A 22,639-nucleotide genomic window follows, 5' to 3' on the forward strand; every position below is an offset into this window, starting at 1 on the left:
TACCACATTAGTCAACAACAGGAAACAAAGGATTCCTCATTTGTTTACATAATTAAGAATATAATATTACTTTATGGAATAGAATTGTCCGCAGAATAGGATAGGCCCAGTATAAACTCTGTTGACAATAGAAAAGTCATTAAAACATGACCTTACTAGGAAGCTTATTGGGAGATAAGTACCTAGAGTTAGATTATCTAGTCAATAAATGTGATTTAATCTTTTGTATGCATTTTGCTTAGCATTGTATTATATGATTATAATTTTGTTGATTTTCATAATATTTTACTATGGGGTATATGAAGTTGTTATATTGCAGTTGTTATTAGATTGGTGCATATGACATTTAGAGTTTGTTTAATGTTTAATGTGAAACATTAGTGGAGAACCAACTAAATAAATAAATTACTGTAATGCAATGCCATAAGGTCTATAAACACAAGGTCAAGATTCATTATTATTCTTAGCAATTAACATATTTTTTTGAGATCACCCATATTATTAAAAAACAAAAATTCTAAATATTTGAACTTAATAACTAAAATATGGCTATACCATTGGAAACAATAATTCTATTGTTAAATACTGACATATGACTGTACAAGATATTCCCTATTCTATATTAACAATGGCTAGTATAAGTCAACATTTTTAAAGTGTCATAGAAAAGTGCCATAGAAAAATGCATAAATGTCAGATTTTCTGATAATTTACCTCTCAATTTCTATCTGAAAAAATCTTTTTCCATAAGAAAAAATATTTATTTAAAGTTGATATAAATTATGTGAGCTCTCACTTTGTTTCTATTCACCAACAAATTTCACTTGGATTTTTCTGATTTGCTGCTTGTAATACTCATTTTTTTTCCTTGAGTATCGTTTCCTTTTTAACCAAGATCTGCAGTGCCATGCCTAACTCAATATGCTACCGTTATACTGCATATTATGAGAGGCAGTTGGAGAAACCATGTTCTTGAGTCAAATAGTGTCACAAATTTACCAAGTAAGGCCAGTATTATAATCCTTCCTGCTAATTATACAAGCCACTTCCTATTCTCAATATGTATAATGGAACCACTAGTCTTCAAAAGTTCTGTGTGCATTTAAATCTGCAAGAAATGAAGTGCTTTTTCTATCAGCATCATATGCAAGCCATTATAACTGAAAGATTTCACCAGGCTTAGTAAGCGTCTGAAATATTTGTGGCTAGAATGCCCCCTCAAATATTAAAAAGCACCCCCCCAAAACCCCTCTCTGGTATGAGATGTCTAACAAAGTTCTATTTAACAGGGCATTTCTTTCACTGGTCATATTTAGATATGTTGCCTATTTTCTTTTCTTTTGAGAACTAATCTACATCATCTACTCTTCCGATAATTCCTGTTGAATTCTAAGTTGAAAATGTTGCATAACGCAGTGAGGTTTCTCTCTTCCTAATCAAAATAGCAATGGAAAATGTACACTATGCTGTGGCATTATCTTTCTTTCTTATCACTGTCTTGAGGGTCAGCAAATGCAACCAGAAAACAACAGCTTTAGGGTGTTTTTTAGGGTCTTGATTACGAAGAAAAAGGACAATCAATATTTTAGTTAAGATTTTAATTAATCTATGAAGTCATAATAGCTTAAATAGAAAATTTTATCCAATTCTGTTTACTAGATCAAAGTATAGATACTTGTACTTGTAGATATTTCATAACAAAATTGCAAGGATACACACATGCACACACATTTTTACTCTAAAAATATCTATGATTATAGTGGGATATAAATGGGATAAATAGATAAATAAATTAATTGGTGGCATATATTCTTTTGTACTGCAGTGCTCATTTTAAAAAAATAAAAATATAACAGAATTTTATCAACAGCTGATGTCCTGAAATGAATAAAGGCTAAGAGTTAAGATAAATAAGGTATTTTTAGACTTAATATTTATACTTGCATCTTCATAGGACAAACCCATCTGATTAGAAATAAGGTCACATCTCTATATAAAAGCTAGTAAAACATTTCTTCATATTGTGTTATTAATTTTAATTTTCCATACACATAATTCAATAATTGCAACATCAAACTGCACTCATCATAGGTCTCATACTATTGGCAAAGACTTTGATATACCACACATTACATCAAATAGCTTGGTTCAGACCTGATGTGAAACCAGTTTTGTGCTACATATGTAAATGAGTTTGGAATGTGCCTTAGGCCTATGCAGCTTCTTCTCATCCTCTCTTCCCATTTTATAGTCAGTTTAATTAGTTACTACTTGGTTTCATTGTGGCATGGAAAATATAATCCATATTTTGCTGTTTCATGTTTAATTGGAAATTATGGTTTATCATATTCCAAGAAGAAGCTGTGTACACAAGTGGAGAACTAGAATGGAGGAATCCATGTGTGTGTGTGTGTGTGTGTGTGTTTAAGGCTCATTTTAAATTCTTCATGTCTCACTAAATCATGGCAGAGTACCAAGTCTGCACCAAACTAGTGCTTTTCAGTGGAGAGAGATCACACATTTACTGATGATGAGCAAAGATATTCTGCTGGAAACTTGGCCATCAGCCAGTACTGGTGGAAAGACAAGAAAAACATTTATTTGAATTTTTAAATAGAGACAGACCACCAATTACCAAAAGCCTACAAGAATTATTATATTTCTTCTATTGCTTTAATTAGGACTAAAGTCTCACTAGATTAATAACCATGTATGGAAAAGTACACCACTAAATGTACTCCAGTTGTTTCTGAAATGCCTAATCATGCTTCAACTACTCTAATCCCCAGCTAAAATGAGCAAAGTCTATGCTGATCAGGACTACTATAGCACTTGAAATCCAATACATTTGAGAGTCACCAAATTGGGACAGACTCTTCTGGGCCATTCAACTTCTTTTTGACAAAGAAAAGGAAATCAATCTAAAGTAGACTTTCTGAAAACAGAGCCCCAACACCCTGCTGATAGTTCTACTATCAAATTAGTGTTACCGTCTAGACAGTTATCCCAACATGGAACTGAAAGCTAACATCCTGTAATTTAGATTTAGTATAGGCTTTTACTTGTATTTTCTTTTCTTCATCTTAAATATACAGTAATAATATGTGAACTTTTTGCACATAGTTTTGCAGTTAACTCATATGAGATTTATGATTTATTATCTTGACATGGATTTCACAATGTAATTCTGACAAACAGGTATTCCATGCTACTCTTATACAACTTGTATGGTTCTGTATCAATTCCATTCATTTTCATAATGTTTGTTTGTTTGTTTATTGGATTTATATGCTGTCCTCCCAAAGGACTCAGGGCGGTGTACAACATTAAAAAAAAACACATATTACAAAAGTTAAAAAGGAAATTAAAATATCCAAAAAGAAACCCAATTAATATTAACAATATAATTTTAAATATTAGATTAAAATTAATAATTAAATTAATCATTTATTTTATTCTGTTCAGGCTTGCTGGAAAACCCAACTTTTTAGGATGCGTCGGAAGGACTGGAGGTCAGCGATTATACGAAGCTTCGGGGGCAGCTCATTCCAGAGGGAAGGCGCTCCAACAGAGAAGGCTCTCCCCCTGGGGGTCAGTAGCCAACAGTGTCTGGCTGACGGCACCCTGAGGAGGCCAACACTGTGGGATCATACTGGGCGGTGGTAGGCTACTGGTGGCAGTAGGTAGGGAGCTAAAATTTCACCCCCTATCATCAAAGATGGAACAAGATGCACACATCGGGATGACGGAAACCACAGCCACTCAGTCTTGGAGGAATTGAACTTGAGCCTGTTCCTCCCCATCCAGATCCGCACAGCCTCCAGGCATCGGGACATCACATTGAGGGCATCGTTTGAGTGGTTTGGGGTAGAGATGAAAAGTCACAGCCATCAGATGTTCTTCTAAACTAAGCTGCATATCCAGGAGGATTTCCAGATTGCGGGCCCTTTCTGAGGGAGCTAAAATTTCTCCCCCTATCATCAAAGATGGAACAAGATGCACAAATTGGGATGACGGAAACCACAGCCACTCAGTCTTGGAGGAATTGAGCTTGAGCTTGTTCCTCGCCATCCAGATCCGCACAGCCTCCAGGCATCGGGACATCACATCGAGGGCATCGTTTGAGTGGCTTGGGGTAGAGATGAAAAGTTGTGTATCATCAGCATATTGATGATACCCTACCCCAAGACCACGGATGATCTCGCCCTGCAGTTTCATATATATGTTGAACAGAAGGGTGAGAGAACCGATCCCTGCGGTGATGCACCTCGGGGTCGATCCCTGTCCTCTAGTCAACACGAACAGCGACCGATTTGACAGGTAGGATGAGAACCACCATAAAACGGTGCCCCCCACTCCCAACCCCCTGAGTCATCACACTAGGATACCATGGTCGATGGTATCGAAAGCTGCCAAGAGGTCTAATAGGACCAGGACAGAGGAGCAGCCCCTGTACCGGGCCCTCCAGAGATCATCAACCAACGCGACCAATACCGTCTCTGTGCTGTACCCGGGCCTGAAACACGACTGAAATGGATCCAGGTAGGCAGCTTCATCCAGGTACTGGGGAAGCTGATGTGCTACCATACTCTCGACAATCTTCGCTACAAAGCGAAGGTTGGAGACCGGACGATACTTGAGTAAAGAAGCTGGGTGCAGGGAAGACTTCTTAAGGAGGGGCCTCACCACCGCCTCCTTCAACGCAGTGGGAAAGTACCCCTCTCTCAATGAAGCGTTGGTAATCGCCTGGAGCCAGCTTCGTGTAACCTCCTGGGAAGCCGAAACTAACTAAGAGGGACACGGGTCCAGCACACAAGTGGCAGCACTGAGTCTCCCCATAATCCTGTCCATGCCCTCGGGGGTCACAGGGTCAAATTCATCCCAGATAGTCTCCACAAGACTCATCCCTGTCAACTCGCCCAAATCTACCCAGTCAGAGTCCAAGCCTGTCCGGATCTGAGCGATTTTATCCTGCAGATACTGAACAAATTCTTCAGCCCTACCCTGCAAGGGGTCTTTCCCAGTTCCTTGGTTAAGTAAGGAACGGGTCACCCTAAACAAGGTGACTGGGCCGTTATCTGCGGATGCAATGAGAAAGGACAAATGTTGCCATTTTGCTGCTTTTATTGCCACTAAATAGGATTTAATATGAATTCTTGCTAGTGTTCGATCAGATTTGGACTGGCTGGCCCTCCAACCACTCTCTAGGTGTCTTTTCCGGCGTTTGATCTCCTGGAGCTCCTTGGTAAACCAGGGAGCTACCCGGGATCGACACCAGGTCAGAGGCCGCAAAGACACAACGTGATCCAAGGCCCCAGTGGCCACCCTATCCCAGCCCACTAGGGCTGATATCGATATCGATATAGATACACACACACACACCTGTTTCTATCTGATAAGGTGTGTTCTATCTTCCTCCAAGATATTTCATTTACACATAAATCTGATGAAAAGTCCTGTCATAGCTTAACCTAAGATCTTCATAAAATTATGGAAGAATATTGGCAACTCATTTTAAACAAGATCTCCATGTTAATGAACGTCCATGTTAAGCACTCTATGGTTTTCCAGCCAGCTCTGGTTCCACCTAATAGCCTACTTGCCTAAAGGTATTCAATCAGTTTACAATTCTTTTCTTGTCTCTGGCCTATCATTAATTAATATGCAGTGAACCCTGGGCAGATATCCAGTCAGATTCATACATGTCCATAAAATTCAATGAATGTTTAAATCATTCTTGTATCTCAACAGAATAGGTTTGTGTATGGGGGAAGGGAAGACATACATAGAAGGGATTCTAAAGATCTTGAAGAAAGGGCACAATTATAAATAAAACAATGAACATGATCCCAAAATACTTGCTTCAGGCTGTGACAATCTTTATATAGATACGGTCTTTAGAGAAGCAGATAGAGTTGAGTCTGAATTATATACTGAGTTAAGTGGTAAAACTTTGGTTCCATTCTACTAAGATTAACAAGATGTAGTGATTGAAGTGTTGGAAACTAGGTTCAAGGATACCTATATTCATATTTTTATCAACTAGCAATTCACTGGGCTATTTTAGGTCCATTACTACATTCAGCATAACCTATCTCTCACTATTTCTTATGAGGATACAAATGGAGGAATGGATGAGGAATGTTACTTTTGCCACTGTGAAATTCTGAAGGCTACACATCTTAAAGTAAATAATAATGTAACCAAAGAGTGGAAAATAGCAGTTCAACTGATAGATGAACATCAGGAAGTACTTCTTTTTATCGTATTATATTGTATTTTTGCTCATTTACATTTAAAATATTTTGTATTATTTCATATCCTTTTACAATTCCAAGGTGGTGCAGCCATTATCAAAGCCAAATATTTAATAACCTGCCTGAAGGACATTAATAGATGCAGCTACAATTCTGACATACCTTGCTCATGCTTAAAATTTATTGATTTCCAAAAACTGAAGAAAAACAATGTACCTAAGATTAAGACTTCTGTTTTCTTTCTTCTGTCTTTTAAATGAAATTCAACTTGACTTCTGAATATTCATATTGTAGCACAGTGCCCCCTAGGGACTGTTCAAAGCAACTACCTAGCTATGGAAAATTAGAGGAAGCAGGAAAGACCGTCTGATGCTCAAGTGTTATGTATGTCCTAAGGGAGGATTATGATTTAGTAGTGTTGGGTCAGTGATGGTGGTTGAGAATCTGATCGTGGTAAAGTCAAGAACTAACCTTTTGTTCAGCAGAGATCCACCTTGGGTCAAACTTTGCAGACCATTATGCGAAACTGCAGCATACAGTATGGATCTCCCTTGTTTAAGTCGGATCCACGAATTTATCCCCAAAGTAGCCTAAGGTTTCCTTCTGAGAAAGAAAAGGAGAGAAAGAGTAGGCGGTGAGAGAAAGAATGAGGGCTGATTACTTCACCAGCTCCACTCTGGTCAGCAACAGAGGAATGTGGCAGAAGTATAGGACCAAGTGACCCTGGAGTTGGTTGTGCATAACCCTGAGAGTTTCTTTTAAGAACACGTGCTTCCTATTAGAGAAGAATGCCCTTAATTTTCTGAGTCATTACAATTATATATTCAAAGAAACTGACAGACTGAGGCGGGGGGAGGGAGAGAGATTAACCTCCTTTCCTAATGAATTTCTATTTCATTCCAGCTCCCAAATATATCTAAAGTGGTGGTTGTGAGGGGAAAAACACACACCCGCACACAAAACAGACCCAAAACTTTCCATTCATCGGTGTCAGGAAAATACCCGCAATCCATTGTTTTGTTTGCTAAAATACACGTGCGCGCACATTCACACAATTAAAAAAAAATCAGCAAACGGCAGGAGCCTTAGTGGCCCAAAGCAGTCCAGGCAGTGGGAAGAAAGGAACAGACGGCCTCCAGCAGCCCAACGGAAAACCCCCGATGAGCGGAATAACCGCTTAGCCGGGTGTTACCTCAGCTCTGAGCAGGCAGGTCAGACGCCCGAGTAGCCCATCCTTTTCTTCGCCAGGGATTGGCGCCGCAGGGCGCTTCGTTTGCCGGTGGAGCAGCCGCTGCCGTTCGCCTCTCCGCTCTTCTGGCTCGTTGCTTTCTCGACTGAGTCCCCGAAAAAGTTGCTGACGTTCACATCCCACCTTCAAAGCGCCTGACTCGGAGCCAAGCTTAGCACTCTGCCGGGTAGGATACCTCAACAACTCCGCTCTGGGAAGTTTATGGCTCCCGGACGGGGGATAACAATCGTGGAGGAACTGAGGGACGAAAAAAAAATCAATCAATGAGTAACGTTGCTCAGCGATGTCTCCGGGGGCTCTTTTGCCCCCGCACCCCTTTCAATCCGGGATTGTTCGTGTGAAAAGCCGAGGAAAAGAGGACGAAGAGCCTCCCTTAATTGAATGCCGCTTGTCTTTTCTCTTCCCCTTCCCTCTTGGAAACTTTGGCCGGACAAGTTTGCCGCCCAGCCCAAGTGGGACGGGAGGTAGACTCAGGCAATTGCCCCGCGCAAGGCATGCCCTGCGCTTCCTTTGCGCCTCCCCCACCTTTCTTGTGTGGCGCTTTTGAAGCGGGCGGGAGCAGAGCTTCTCCAGTCCTTTCCTAGTGGGCGGCTCTTGGAAGAAGGAGAGCTCCGGCCGACGGTAGAGTAAAGAAAGCAGCTGGATCTGGTGGAGCTCCCGCTGGTGCGTGGCTGTTTCCCTCTGTACCCGCTTTTTCCTTTGTGCGAGATCCATCCCCCCACGCAGTGTGAGGGGTGGACTGTAACCATAGCGGTCAGACCCATGCAGTGAAACGCGATAGACTTTTTACAACACGATGCACCCTGGCTCTTGCACCAAGAGCCAGCACCACCCGGTGCTGAGATACTAGAGAACCTTTAGTACCAGTTGTAGTGTCTGGTATACTAATACTATCCAGGGGTGAAATCCAGCAGGTTCTGACAGGTTCTGGAGAACTGGTAGCGGACATTTTGAGTAGTCCTGAGAACCAGTAGCAGAAATTTTGAGTAGTTTGTAGAACCGGCAAATACCACCTTGGCTGGCCCCCAGAGTAGGGTGGGAATGGAGATTTTGCAGTATCCTTCCCCTGCCACACCTACCAAGCCACACCATGCTCACCAAGCCATTCCCACAGAACCAGTAGTAAAAAAATTGAATTTCACCACTGATACTACCCCTCTAAAGGTAAAGGTTCCCCTTGCACATATGTGCTAGTCATTCCTGACTCTAGGGGGCAGTGCTCATCTCTGTTTCAAAGCTGAAGATCCAGTGCCGTCCAAAGACGTCTCCATGTCATGTGGCCGGCATGACTAAATGTCGAAGGCTCACGGAACACTGTTACCTTCCCACCAAAGGTGGTTCCTATTTTTCTACTTGCATTTTTATGTGGTTTCAAACTGTTAGGTTGGCAAAAGCTGAGACAAGTAACAGGAACTCACTCCATTATGCGGCACTAGGGGTCGAACTGCTGAACTGCCAACCATTTTGATCAACAAGCTCAGCATCTTAGCTACTGAGCTACTGGGTCCCTTTTACCTACCCCTCAATCAAAGGTTAAAAGTTGGGGTCTAAAAAAAGACTCCTGTTTGGGATGGAAAAAATAACTCGCACCCATAATGAGGGGAAATCTTTTCCCTGGAAGGTCATCCAAAGTTAGGGAGCTGCTGGTGATTCATTAGATGGCCACGATTCTGGTATTCTTTCCAAGGCTGCTTGCCACACAGATATAGGTCCACTTCTGCAGGTGGAGGATAATGTATGGCAAATAAAGGGATGCCTTTAACCCACTGAGAGTATTTCTTTGTTCTAAATGCATTCTTTCTGAAACCAAAACAATAATAACAAATTGTGATATCAGAATCAGCTACAGCTATATTCAGCCTTGCTGCCACAGGAATAGAAATTGGTGGAAACTGTGGCTTTTTCAGCAGTGCCACACTTTCAGTTAGCCACAGTTACATGACTGTCATTTCCAATGCTCCCTAACAGTTTCCCCTCAAGTCAATCTAGCAGAAACTCTAAACTCAGCTGTGATTGTTGACATTCCCAGAAAGTCAGTGGGGAAACCAGAAGAAAGTTGTTAAGTTCAAGGCCATCAGGCAAGTAAGTGACTGCTACCTGGTGGAGGAGGGGCTGAAGGGTGCAAGAGAGGTATACTAAACATGTACATTGAAGGTCATGGAGGATATGCAGTATAAAATATAGACTAGCAGAGTTGGAAGGTGTAATAGCCTCACCTCTGCTTTTCCTTCTGCCGATTTAACAGAAAGGACCTTGGAGGTCTTGTCGTCCAATTCCCCGCTTAGGCAGGAAACCCTATACCAGCGATGGCGAACCTTTTCTGGCTCGTGTGCCATAAGTGGGGGGGGGAGCGCAGGGTGGGTGTGCGTGGGTGTGCCACACCCATAATGCAATGCACGACACCCCCCCAGTGCGCACATGACAGGCGCTCCCCACATTTTTTGCATGCTTTTTTTTGCCTCCCCTGCCCCCCCCCCCCCCGAGGCCCTCCAGAGGCTCCAGTGACCTCCGGCTTGCTCGTAGCGTGGTTTTTATCCTCTGGAGGCTTTAGGTCCCTGAAGCCTCTGGAAGGCTTAAGCCAACCCTATGAGGAAACCAGAAGTCAATTCCCAAACTTCCGGTTTGCCCATAGGCCTTTTTTTGTGCTCTGGAGGCTTCAGGGAAGATCCTGAAGCTTCCAGAGTGCCTCTGGGGGGGAAGGCTCTTTTCACCCTCCCCAGGCTTCTATAAAGCCTCTGGAGCCTGGGGAAGGTGAAAAATGGCTTTAAAAAAGGCTGAACTCAGCTGGCCTGTGCACGCATGCATACTGGCCAGCTGACAGGGCAACACCTCGCATGCCCTTACAAATGGCTCCATGTGCCACCTGTGGCACGTGTGCCATAGGTATGCCATCCTGGCCCTATACCATTTCAGACAAATGGTTGCCCAATCTCTTCTTAAAAACACTTGCACTGTTGGAACAGTCCTAACTTTTGGAGGCAAGTTGTTCCGCTGATCAATTGTTCTGACAAGAGATATGATACTGGTGAGGGAGAGTGTACAGAGGGTGCCCAAGAGGTGCAGTGAGGATGAGGGAGAATGGTAAAGGTACAACACAGTTTAGTGCACAGACAGAAGGGTATGTTAGGGTGTGGCACAGGTCAAGGGGGAAGTCCAAAAATTCAGACCAGGGAGGGTGTGAAAGTGGCCAACATACCATGAGTGCAATGGACTGGGGGAGAATGCACAGTTGAGGAAGACTTTCCAAGCATCTTGCAACCTTTCCTGTTGACTTTCTACCTGCAATCTTCCCACAAACAAAATCTGTGGAAGATGTCAAGAAGTTGGAAATCACTTCCACTGCCTCTGCTTTTTTCCCCACCCTTGGTCACTTGGTTGATCTATTAATTTTGTTTATTTATTAATCTAATCTGTACAGCCACCCATCTCTCCCAAGGATGACTATGGGCAGTGCACAACAGTAAATAATAGTCCAATATAAAATAGATATAAATCTAAAATGCCACAATAATAAATAACCATAAAAACAAAAACACTAACTCTAGGAAAAGAGGGATAAAAATGCCCCCCTCAGCAATGGAGCCATTGAGACAAAACTCTGGTTCTCTGGAAGCCCCAGGCTTGGTAGCATGACCAGATCTTCAGGGCCTTTTGAAAAATGAAAAAGGGTGGGGCCAATCTAATTTGGGGGTGGGGGAGAGAAGGATATTCTGTAAGGTGGCACCACAGTAGAGAAGGCACAACTCCTGCCACCAACATGTAAGTTCTTAGAGAATGGTAACCTTAACATGACTTCTCTGTGAAATTCAATGGGATGGGCTGATGTAACTGGGGAGAGACAATTCCTCCAATAACTGAATCCCATGCCATGAAGTGCTTTGAAGATTAAAACTAGCACCTTGAATTTGGCCTGGAAGCAAACTAAATGCCAATGCAACTCACAGAGCAGAGGTGTTTATTTATCTGTTTAGATACCAAACACTTCTGCTCAAATCAGATCTGATTTCAGTTTAGGCACCATATTTTTCAGAGTATAAAACACACCTTTTTCCCTCAAAAAAGAGGCTGAAAATCTGGGTACGTCTTATACACTGAATAGAGCATTTTTTTGCCTCATGAAACCCCTCTCCCTCCACCAAAATGGCTGTGCATTGCTTGTAGGAGACTTTCAGAGAGCTCCTGGGGGCTGGGGAAGCAGAAATGAGTGAAAAACAGACCTCCAGGAGTACTTTATAAGCCTCTTAAAGGCTATGCATGCAATTTTTTTGACAAAAATGGGTCTGTTTTCATGAAAAACGGGCCGTTTTTTGCTCATTTTGGGGGGGGGGGCAGGAGCGCTCTGCAAGTCCCCTAAAGGCCATTCATGCCTTTGGGGGGGGGGGAACGGGCCCATTTTTGCTAAAAGTGGGCCATTTTTGAGAGGTCTGCCGAATGCAAAAACTATTTTTTTTAATTTACCTCTTGAAAACCTTGGTACATCTTATACTCCAGTGCGTCTTATACTCCGAAAAAGTGAATATCTCTGAAATGATTACAAAATCAAAACAATGACCGCCTCCTGCCAATTACCTCCCTTCGACCTATTAGATCGCACAGATTAGGCCTCCTCCGAGTTCCATCCGCCAGTCAGTGCCGACTGGCGACTACACGGAGGAGAGCCTTCTCAGTAGCAGCTCCGACCCTTTGGAACGATCTCCCCGTGGAGATTCGCACCCTCACCACCGTCCAGACCTTCCGCACAGCCCTTAAGATCTGGCTATCCCGTCAGGCCTGGGGATAAAAATTCTAATCCGCCCCACCTGAATGTTGAATGAAAGTTGCGTTTTATTGTTTTAATTTTTTTTACTCATGTATTGTCTTATGTTTTGTCTTGCACTCCCCCTCCTGTGAATTGTAAGCCGCCCTGAGTCCCCTCAGGGAAAAGGGCGGCCTATAAATACTAAATAAAATCTAAAAAAAATAAAATCTAAAAACAGATCAGAGGTTGCATAGTTAATTTCCAAAAGTCTGGTGTGCATCCCAAAGAAGCAGATACATACTGTATGAGATTAGATGAGATGCATGAACTAAAGGTCTTTCAGTTCCCAATAAATTCAAGAGACCCCTGTCATCAGATTTAAGACTTGAGAACTTAATCCATAATTATGTCTTATTTGACTGGATTGCCTGAGAAGATGTTATATTTCTTATTGCATGAACATATGGTTTCAGCCATAAAGGTGTCTGTGACACAATTTGTAAGCAAACATAATTGAATCTGTAATACTTCAGTAATTACTTGCTGGTTACAAAATGTTATTTCCTGGGCAAAGCAATTGTTGCACATCAAAACACAGTAACTTAATCTATTTCAATCTTAGTTTTGAGTCTGGGAATTCCTTAGTTATATTGATTGACGACTCATGTCAGTAGAGGGAATGCAATTTTATTAATTGCCCATGATTTCCTACTGCTTGCAATACCACAAAAAACAAACAAATAAACAAACAAAATCATATCGTTTCCTTTAGCATTATCGTACCTTCTAGGAAGACTAATTGCAGAAGCCTGGGATAGATTTCTCTGGACATGAATTCTTCTTGGTGTGAGAAGCGATATAAACATAAGTACTGTACATCTATATGGCTGTACTTTGCCCATGTAGTAATAAAACTGTCATTCTGATCTAATGCTTAGGTAGGCTATTTGAATCCTGCTTCTGCCCTTGCTCTAGGACAGGGGTCCCCAATTTTTTGGAACTCAGGGACCGCTTAATTCATAATTTAAATCCCACAGACCACTAATATGATCTGCCTAATGATTGGCTGGGTGGGCATGGCTAGGTAGTCATTGACTGGGTGGGCCTGGCCAACTTGATGTCACTCATGTCTAGGGGCACCTTGTTGGCCTCTATTTGCCCCTCCCCTCCCAGACCCTCCTTGCCTGCCTGCTCGGGCACCTTAGGTCCCAATAGGAAGCAGTTGTTGGAGATAAGCAGCCACCAAGAGAAAGAGTTGGCAAAATAGCAGGCTCAGTTCAAATTGGATCTGACTGAGAAGGAGGCTCAGCAGAAGCACCTCACTGAGCATAGGCTTTCCAAGCAGAGGGAAAACCTGCGGGAGTGCAAGGCCAGGTACCGGCCCCTGGAGGCTCAGTGGGCTGAGATGGTCAGCCAGTTCCAGGACATGATGCAGTCCCACTGGAACAAGGCCCTCCGGCTCTTTGCCACCAGCGGTGCTTTCCTTCAGCCTTCACTCAAAGCCCAGCACAAGGAGGCTGAAGTAGACCTGAAGTTGGAATTTCTGCCCTACTCCAACCTGCATAAAAATATCCTGAAGGAGGAGACTCTCTGCAGCAACACAAATGTTCATTGCACGTATCCGGCCCAGGGGCTGTAGTTTGAGGACCCCTGATTTAGTGTAATATAAAAAATGCAAATAATTTTTCTGTGAACCAGAAAAATTTTCTCGTGGACCATCAAGGGTCCACGCACCACCAGTTGCACCAGTCCCCTGCTCTTAGGAGACCTTGGGAGCCACCAGGTAGAGAAAAAAAAAGCAGACCATTAGGGGCTGGTCACCAAAAGAATGCAATGCTGTTGTTAAAAGCAGTGAGTCTATTTCCACCAGCCAAATTTCAAACCTTGCTTCCAAATTCAAAAGGAAAATATATGAGAAAGAATGTTTGAGTTATCCTGGGGTTTAATCATGGGAAATGTGTTCCCATACAGCTGAGGCAGTTGAAGAGGAATGGAGATTCTTTGCTTTATGTATTACTGAGACATGGCTGGGCACGGAGGGAGGAGTCCCCCTCGTAGAGATGTGCCCAGACGGGTTTCAGGTGCTTCATCAGCCGAGAGCCCAGGGAAGGGGTGGCGGTGTGGCTATTGTAGTCCGGGAGTCTTTAGCTCCTCGTAGGATCCCTGCTCCGGAGCTTGTCGGGTGTGAGTCCCTGCTGTTGAAGCTGGACCTCAAGGGTCAAGTGGGTCTGCTGCTAACGTACCTGCCTCCCAACTGCATTGCAGCAGCCCTCCCCTCGCTCCTCGAGTCAGTAGCCGAGCTGGCAGTTGAGTTCCCTAGGCTTATGGTTCTGGGGGACTTCAACTTGCCTTCGCTCGGTGAATGCTCTGACGGAGCGCAGGAGTTCATGGCTTCCATGACAGCCATGGGCTTGACCCAGGTAATTCGAGGCCCAACCCATTCAGCGGGTCACACACTCGACCTCGTATTCCTCTCGGAGCAGTGGAGTTACGATCTTGGTCTGAGGGGTAGTGAGACCATACCCCTGTCGTAGTCAGACCACTGCCTACTGAGGCTAGACTTCCGGAGGCCAAACCCCCACCGTAGGGAGGAGGAACCGACCAGGTGGTTCCGCCCCAGGCGACTTATGGACCCTGTAAGGTTCCAGACGGAGCTTGGGATTATTCCTGATACCCTCGCCCACAGTTCGGCGGAGACTCTTGCTGCTGCCTGGCACTCTGCAGCGTCAGAGTCTCTGGACCGGATTGCGCCACTACGGCCCCTCCGGGTCAGCGGCTCCCGGAGGCCTCCTTGGTTCACCGAGGAGCTCCGGGAGATAAAGCACCGGAGGAGACGCCTAGAGCACCAGTGGGGATCCGATAGGTCCGAACCGAACCGGGCACTTTTGACAGCATGCACCAAGGAATACATCCGGGCATTACGAACAGCTAAAAGAACACACATTGCCACCTTGGTAGTGTCCGCCGAGTCCCGCCCAGCCGCCCTGTTTAGGATAACCCGCTCCCTCCTAAATAGGAGGGAGACGGGGGACCCCTTACAGGGTAGGGCTGAGGAGTATGTTCAATTCTTGGCGGACAAAGTTGCTCGGTTTCGGTCGGACCTGGACTCCACTCCCGCAGATCCAGCCGAGACACAAGGGAATGACTTGGCAGACCATCTCTGGGTTGAGTTTCAGGATGTTGCCTCTGGGGATGTGGACAAGGCTATGCGAGCTGTGAGTGCCTCCACCTGCATACTGGACCTGTGTCCCTCCTGGCTGGTTGCCAACAGCAGTGAGGTGACACGGGGCTGGATCCAGGTGGTTGTTACCGCCTCTCTTCGGGAGGGGCACTTCCCCACCGCGCTCAAGGCGGCGGTGGTGAGGCCGCTCCTGAAGAAACCGTCCTTGGATCCAGGCGTTCTTAATAACTACCGTCCAGTCTCCAACCTCCCCTTCATGGGGAAGGTTGTTGAGAAGGTGGTGGCCTTCCAGCTTCAGCGTACCTTGGAGGAAGCTAACTACCTTGACCCCTTCCAGTCCGGCTTCAGGCCCGGTTACAGCACAGAGACCGCTTTGGTCGCATTGACCGATGATCTCTGGAGAGCCAGAGATGGAGGCCATGCGTCCATCCTGGTTCTCCTTGACCTCTCAGCGGCTTTCGATACCATCGACCATGGTATCCTTCTGCGACGACTGCGGGAGGTGGGGGTGGGCGGCACTGTTCTGCAGTGGTTCTCCTCCTACCTCTCGGACAGGTCGCAGTCAGTGTTGGTGGGGGGGCAAAGATCGTCCCCAAGGCCCCTAACTTATGGGGTGCCGCAGGGTTCGGTCTTATCCCCCCTACTATTTAACATATACATGAAACCGCTGGGCGAGATCATTCGGAGGCACGGGATAAAATACCATCAATACGCGGACGATACACAGTTGTATCTGTCCGCCCCGTGCCAACTCAATGAAGCGGTGGACGTGATGAACCGGGGTCTTGAGGCTGTTAAAGACTGGATGAGAGCTAACAAACTAGTACTCAACCCGGACAAGACCGAGTGGCTGTTGTGTTTTCCTCCCAACAATTTGGCCGATGTTCCATCACTCAGGCTGGGGGGGTCAAAATTTATACCCCTCAGACAGGGTCCGCAACTTGGGAGTCCTCCTGGACCCACAGCTGAGTTTCGACCATCACTTGTCAGCTGTGACCAGGGGGGCATTTGCCCAGGTTCGCCTGGTGCGCCAGTTGCGGCCCTACCTGAACCGGGAGGCCCTCACAACAGTCACTCGAGCCCTTGTGATCTCTAGGCTGGAATACTGCAATGTGCTCTACATGGGGCTGCCCTTGAAGAGCATCCGACGACTACAGCTAGTCCAGAACGCAGCCGCGTGAATGATCGTGGGCGCACCACGGTTCGCCCACATAACACCGATCCTCCGTGAGCTGCGCTGGCTACCTGTTGGTCTCCGGGTGCACTTCAAGGTCCTACTTACCATTCATAAAGTGCTCCATGGTAGTGGATCTGGCTATTTGAGAGACCGCCTTCTGCCAATTACCTCCCTCCGTCCCATCAGATCGCATAGAGTAGGCCTCCTCCGAATTCCATCCGCCAGTCAGTGCCGACTGGCGACTACGCGGAGGAGAGCCTTCTCAGTTGCAGCTCCGACGCTATGGAACAATCTCCCTGTGGAGATCCGCACCCTCACCACCGTCCAGGCCTTCCGCACAGCCCTTAAGATCTGGCTATCCCGTCAGGCCTGGGGATAAGACTTTACTCTCGCCCCTCCCGAATGCTGAATGAATGTTGTGTTTTTACCGTTAATTATTTTACTCACATTTTCTTTTTGTGTTTTGTTCTGCACTCCCCTCCCTTATTATTGTAAGCCGCCCTGAGTCCCCTCAGGGAAAAGGGCGGCCTATAAATGTTTAATAAAACTAAAAAACTAAAAACTAAAAATGCAGCATAAAAACCTCAGTCCAACAGCTGAAAATACAATGAAAGATAAAATAACATGTATTTAAATTGATTCCCCTGCAAGTTTGAACAAATTTATTAGGATAGATAATATCTTCATTTTTAAGCTCTATATTGCAAGTTTTTATCTGTTATTATTTGTTGTAATTACTGATCATTAGACTATGCCTAATATCATTTTGTGAGATAACTATCAGCCCTCCAAAACTGAAGATTTATTTTTCATCTGTACAGTATTTTTAATTGTATTACTCTGCTAGGCACTCCCATGTTTTGAGATGTACAGGCTATAATATAATCATTTATACTTGAATAATAATTCCAGGTTATATTATGACAAGCCTCCTCCATAAAGCCTCTTCTAGTAAGAAAGTAGACATTTGTGGCTTTGTTAAGAGGCCAAAACTGCTTTCTTCATTGGCCTGATTAAAAACACAGGGATTTTTTTTTGAGAGCTGTTTTGGTTATTCCACATAATCTTTATGTTTTTTGGTGCGCTAATCCGAAAATGATCTCCATTTTGTCATAGGACATCACATTTCCTGTCAATTTAGGTAACTATGTTAAATAAGGCAATACCTCAAAATAAATATAAATAGACTTATAAAATTAAAGTTTTATTACAATATTTTCATGAAAATCCTTTTTTGAACTGAAATGAGCTCACCTACGCACACTAAACTCGATTTTTCTTCCTTGTGAGGCTCCTCTTGGTGCATTCACACTTGTGAGTAGCATCTGGAATGTCTCTCTGAAGCATCCAACAGTAGTCTGCCATCATTGTAATGCTCCATTTTCCCTGGTATCTCCTTTCCATCTCTTTAATGTCTTGGTGGAATCGTTCACCTTGTTCCTCACTCACAGCTCCCAAATTTTCAGGAAAGTAGTCAAGGTGGGACTGGAAGAAATACACTTTCAAACTTATCATTCAAACTAAAGCTTGAAATGCTTTCAGCATTCTTCCGATGATCTTTTTGTAGTGAGGATCATTGTTATTGCCTAAAAATTTCTGTACGACTTCTTTAAATGCAATCCACCCTTCTTTTTGAGGATCCGTCATGGTATTGACAAACTCTTGATCAACTATAAGCCTTCTAATGTCTTGTCCGACAAACACACCTTCCTTCAATTTTGCCTCCGACAGGCATGGAAACTTGGTGACCAAGTATTTGAAGCATTCTCCATCTCTTGGAAGTGATTTTACAAATTGCTTCATCAATCCCAATTTTATGTGGAGAGGTGGTAGAAGAACTTTATGGGAAGGTACCAAAGTTTCTCAGAGGACATTTTTTTCACCAACTGTTAGCACCCTCGGCTGCCAACTCTTCTTGGTCCAGTGATTTTGTCAGTCTCAACTGACCCATAGACACAGAAAACAAGGGTATTTGGTATACCCAGCTTGTTGCCTGAGCAGCATGCACAAGACCGTCAAGTCCCCACACACTTGCCAACCATGGTCTTCATATTTAAGTTTACGAAGAACCAATTCCAAGTTCTCGTAGGTTTCTTTCAAGTGTATGGAATGATCTACAGGTATGGAAGCGTAAAAACTGTTGTGGAGTAAAACTGCTTTGAGACTTCTTTTTGAAGAATCTATAAAAATACCCCATTGCTCTGAATCATATTGGATTTTAAATTGACCCATCAGACCTTCAACATCGATGCAATAAACCAACTTGTCTTCCTGGGCGAAGTAAGGAACGAACTCCTTTTCATGATGTCTGAAACATGAATATATCTGTGCCACGGGGGATGGGATGAATTGCTGAGTGAAGATTGGGGTATGAATTGGAATGCTTCCATTTGGAATTAAACCCTTTCACATCGCATGTAACTATGGTTCTTTTGCTCTCGCCCTATCATAGGAATCCCATAACGGAAAGATTTTTTCTTACCCTTGAACCAGTTTCATAGGTCCTCAACACACCGTTTGCACACTTTATGAGACGCCCAAACTTTATCTTGATCTCCAATTTTTAGTCCAAAGTATGCAAAGTATACTTTTTTCACAAAGTCTGTAATATTCTGCTGTTGCTTCAACACTGTATATTCACCACAGATAAAACAGAAAGTAGCAGCAATAGCAATAGCAGTTAGACTTATATACCGCTTCATAGGGCTTTCAGCCCTCTCTAAGCGGTTTACAGAGTCAGCATATTGCCCCCAACAATCCGGGTCCTCATTTTACCCACCTCGGAAGGATGGAAGGCTGAGTCAACCTTGAGCCGGTGAGATTTGAACAGCCGAACTGCTGAACTGCAGTCAGCTGAAGTAGCCTGCAGTGCTGCATTTAACCACTGCGCCACCTCGGCTCTTTTTGACATTTTGACAGACCAGAAAGTGTCTGGTGAATTAATACACTTTTGCGGAGCCATAACATAATGGTTGAAGAATGACGAGCTAACATGAATTGCGATGAAAAAGTGTGAACAGCCTAGAACCAAGAACCTGATGATGATTTGTGCACAAGTGTGGCATGCAGGAGAGAGCAGCTCTGTGTCTATACATGAGACATTAGAAGCACAGACTTAAAACTTGCTTAGCTTATGTATGTATTGCTGACCATCAGATTTACAGTGCTATTTTTTTTTTTTACATAACTCGGACAAACCCTTTAAGATTTTTTGGCATTTTATATATTAAATGCACTTGTGTGAATTAATTAATAGTAAATTTGGATATTAAATTTGGTTAAAAACTCATAATATAAAAAAAATACCAAAATTAAAAACAAATTGATAAATTTGAAGACAGTTTTGCATGTTGTGGAAAATCATGACGTCTAGGAGTTTTTTCAATATTTTATTTGTTTTCAGCACATCAAAATACATGGAAATTAGATGAAAATAATCAAACAGCTTTTTAGTCGCAGACCTGTGAAAGCGACTGAATAGTTTAGGGCCGTGAAGTGATAACAGCTTTGAAAATATGGTGCAAAGTAGTGGATTGGAGGGGGTGACTATACCTTAGTTGCTTTCAGGCCTATGCCCCCACAAATGACTGGATGTGAAACCTATTAGTTTTTCTCTGGAGCTCATTTGAGTTTGTTGCTCCTGTGCCATCCTCCGTGCTGCATGCAATCCCCTTGCCTGAACTCTTTGACTCTGGTTGTGGTGATGGCGGAATTCCCCAGTTTATGGTATTTAGGGAATTTAATTTGCCTAATCTGAAGTAATGTATTGAATGGAATTAAACTTCAGTTATAGGCCACATGTTTCACTTGTACAGTGTCTCATGTTCTAATTGTCAACATTTCCTTAACCCTAATTTTGCTTGAAACTTGCTTTCTGCTGCCTGTCAACATAGCTACAGCTGAACTAAACAGACAAAAGTATGAATTGCCTTAAAGCAGTTTCCTGGATGGTGCCATTTCTTTCTGCAGCTTGTCACCACTTGGGTTTACACATTGCACTGAGTCATATTTATTACAACTATGGTTTGTGAAATAAACCAAAATTGACATGACATGATATGTTAAGCCATCCACTGTGGTTTATATATCACAGTAGCAAGGCGCAAATGGCACATTAAGCCAAAATAAGTTTGTATCATGCCTTAAAACAATAGACAGATCTAGCCAAAGTGTCTCCTATGAATTTCTGCAGAGGATTAGTGACATCATCACACACATTGCATAATTCACCTCATTTGTGCAATGATGTCACTTATATAATGTCATCACTGCTTATATTGGAAATCTATGCCCATTCCACAATATGGATTGTTGTTTGTGAGAGAAGCAGGGAAACATACATCTGATCTATCCAAGCCTTCATACTCTTTTATTTATTTCTTCTTCTTTAATTTTAGTGATATATCACACTATTAACATAATTATATGAATCAGTATATTGTATTAGCTTAATGTTATAGAATATAAATCAAACCAGTGTAGTTAAAGAGTTGACTAATTTAATAGATAGCGAGTTTCCCCGCTCCACCAAAAAGGGAATTTTGTCAAGAGATATTGTATAAATGATTCTTTGTATATAAATTAAATTGTTATTGTAGATTAAAAATCCACAGAAAGTATTTCCCGAAAAGTTTACTTTAAAAAACAAACCAAGCCAAATTATGCTTTGTGTCTTCTGGGATGGCTTACAAGCTCCCTTTTGTCCCATGGAATTTCTTCAGTGGAAGAAATAGTTTATGTACCATGTTTTGCATCACAGAATGATAGACACATGAAAGGAAATCAGTGGTTTTGACATGCTGTTTCTCTTACGTAAGATTTGTTATTGTGAAGACTCTGTTCCGTGTGGCTATGGAGCCTTCATGCTGGAAGGATGTAAGCAAATCCCAGCCAGTTTAGACACTTTTTCTTTCTATCTATTAGACCGAATCAAAGCTTTGTCAATATTGGCAACTATTGACAATCTTTATCTATTGACTGTCTCTTTAACATTGGCTAGTACAAATTAGTATCTCTAGATATAATGAAGTATTTGAAAAGAGCAATGAGCACTTGCTTTTCATAGATGTAAGAGGAAAATAAAAGAGTGTGCTTTAGAATGACTGGGTTTGGAGATCAAAAGATTTCATTCTTTAAAAGGATTTGTTATATTCCAGACTTAAACTTTAAGGAACCAAATAAGAGAAGTAAAGCAGCCATGAAAAATGGACATAGTATAGATAAGAATTCCCTAAAAGAATATTTTTCTACTGGAGTAATCAGTTATTTTTGAGTGTTCAAACACAACTCTTATAATCTGGACAGAACTCATATTGTATGCATTTGGGTGTGTGCTTAATGTAATCATTAATATAGAAATAAACTGAAATTATAAATCTCTTTAAAATATTTCATGTTGTTTGGGTAGCCATGTTCTCTTCCTTTTATAAAAACTGAATGACCCTATGTGAATAATATCCAAAAGTTAATGAATAATTATTTTTATTTAGATATTCAATTTATGGTTGAGGTTAAACAAATATTTTAATGTTTTTGTAATTTATTATATTTTAGGTGCTACTGCTTCTTTATGGACAATGACAGCAAAAGCAACCATCACCACCACCACCACCATCCCAAAAAGACCATCCCCAAAACACCCAGTATTAAATATGTCTATTCAAAATATTCCATGAAGCTCAGTTGGATTTTCCTTGAGATTTAGGACCTCATATATACTTTCAATATTACTGATGTCTTCAGTACTTTTAATTAATATATTGATTTGATGGATATGTGAAGTGGGTTGTAGAGGAATATTTTTAAATGCTGTAGTAAAACTGGTATGGAAATGCATTGCTATACAACTCTACAGAGCTGAGATTTTCATTTTTCAAGAAGTTTTTCTACAAAGTAAAATTTGCTTTACCAAAGGCAGTCTGCACATCTGCTTCTGCTTACTGACAATTTTGCACAGCATTTCCCCCCTAATCCTGTCTTTCCTCTGTGTCTTCTAAAAATGTGTTTCAATGTATTGGGGGATGTAGTTGTCCATGGG

General features: G+C 42.7%; 1 protein-coding gene across 1 annotated transcript in view; it reads right to left on the reverse strand.

Moving 5' to 3' along the window:
• MXRA5 (matrix remodeling associated 5) overlaps window positions 1–7,899 on the reverse strand; it is a 28,897-nt gene extending 20,998 nt beyond the window's left edge. Inside the window, exons 1-2 of the mRNA XM_014057256.2 lie at window positions 7,450–7,899; window positions 6,729–6,860 (exon numbers count right to left, since the gene is read on the reverse strand). The gene's annotated coding sequence lies outside the window, so the exon portion shown is untranslated. The remainder of the gene's footprint in view (window positions 1–6,728; window positions 6,861–7,449) is intronic.
• Between the last annotated feature and the right edge of the window lie 14,740 nt (window positions 7,900–22,639).

The sequence above is a fragment of the Thamnophis sirtalis genome, unplaced genomic scaffold (genome assembly GCF_051295495.1).
Source record: "Thamnophis sirtalis isolate CommonGarterSnake01/CBP01778 unplaced genomic scaffold, rThaSir2_p1.2 scaffold_12, whole genome shotgun sequence".
In the NCBI taxonomy this organism is placed as follows: Eukaryota; Metazoa; Chordata; class Lepidosauria; order Squamata; family Natricidae; genus Thamnophis; species Thamnophis sirtalis.